The sequence below is a fragment of the Zingiber officinale genome, chromosome 6A, assembly GCF_018446385.1.
Source record: "Zingiber officinale cultivar Zhangliang chromosome 6A, Zo_v1.1, whole genome shotgun sequence".
NCBI classification, from domain to species: Eukaryota; Viridiplantae; Streptophyta; class Magnoliopsida; order Zingiberales; family Zingiberaceae; genus Zingiber; species Zingiber officinale.
In genome coordinates this window covers 59,363,851-59,365,316 of record NC_055997.1, presented here as the reverse complement: position 1 = coordinate 59,365,316, position 1,466 = coordinate 59,363,851, and the positions used below count along the sequence as shown (strand labels likewise).

Below are 1,466 nucleotides of genomic sequence, written 5' to 3'. Positions count from 1 at the left end.
AGCCACAGGCGGCTGGAATAATAACAACAAAATAAAACATCACCACGCAGTTATATATATAATCTATTTAGCCTCTGGCTGTCACAACCACGCAGTTAATAATAGTAATCACAACTATAGTACTCTGACTCGAAATCCACCCTACTCAACTACACTCGTAAAGCTCAAATCTGACGTCGAGATACTCGTCTCGCGTCAAGGTCTTGTAATATTTATAGTTTCCAGGTTTAGCTAATTTCATATAGATAAAATAGCTAAATCAAATCCACGAGAAGCTAACATAAATCCAACAATTAACTAGGGTTAATTTACCTTAACCCTAATCATACCATCAGACCAATTCCACACCTAATCCATTTTCACATGATTACACCTCTACATAATCAATCACCTAATTCAAATGCATAAGAAATTATATATGTACCAATTCCTACCTAAATCAACTCATACATGATCAACAGCATATATTAAATTCCTATGCCTCACCTTAACCTCCACAGCGGTTCCTTGCTGCTGGATGGAAGTAGCTGCCAAATCCAAGAAAACTTACAGTAAACACTTCTCTTCAAGATTCCCCTACACTGTCCGGATCAAAGGTAATGGCAAGAGTGGAGACCACGGATCAGATTTAGGGTTCAAACATAGTATTCCAACAACAACCTAACTCAAGAAAATAATTCACTGATCTTACCTCACCCACAGCAGGGATGTTGCTACCAGAGAAAGGTAGCCGCTGGAAAATGGCTGCCGAACCCAAGAACAACCAACAGCAAACCCTAATTCCTAAATCCCCCGAACAGCACAACTTGGAGGCAGCCTAAACTCGGAAGAGGAGAAGAAAAATCGGCGCTAGGGCTCGGATGCCGACGGCAGAGGGAGTAGGGCGTGCAGACGAGGGAGGCGATCAGCTAGTGCTCGGTATCTCCACAGCTAGGGCGACAGGGGGTCGGCGTTGGCTCTCGTCGCCGGCAGCAGAGATCGAGAGAAGGGCGTCGGCAGCGTTGTACAGTAGCATTTGCCGTCGCTGGCAGCAGTGGGAAGAGGAGTTCGGCTCTGGAGAAAGAAGAAAAGGAGATGGCCGACGGGTTTAAAGCTTCGGTGAGGAAGAAAACGCCGGGCCGGCGGTTAGGGCTCGGCTTCGGGCTTCGGCACGCGCGGAAGAGGAAAGGGAAATGGCACGAGTTCGGCGTTGAGGGAAGAAAAAAAAAATAAAAGAAAATAAAGAAAAGGAAATGTAAATATAAACATTTCCTCGCTTAAACGGGGTAACCTAAACAGGCTTTTCCGGGCCCCGTTTTTGTCCCCGTCAACTCGTCCGTACGAGCTCCGAAAAATTCTCGAAAAATTTCCAAAAATTCCGGAAAATTCCCTTATTAATATTCGCCTATTTTCCGGTATTTTACATTCTCCCCCACTAATAAAAATTTGGTCCCCAAATTTCGTTATCTACCATCAGCAAGTACTAA

At 44.5% G+C, this 1,466-nt stretch overlaps 1 long non-coding RNA gene across 1 annotated transcript; it reads right to left on the bottom strand.

The window, feature by feature from the left end:
* Positions 1-486: 486 nt before the first annotated feature.
* LOC121996409 lies at positions 487-1,244 on the bottom strand. The gene is made up of 2 exons (XR_006116076.1): positions 692-1,244; positions 487-581 (listed from the first exon to the last, which is right to left on the bottom strand). It is a non-coding gene; the product is annotated as an uncharacterized LOC121996409 (long non-coding RNA).
* Between the last annotated feature and the right edge of the window lie 222 nt (positions 1,245-1,466).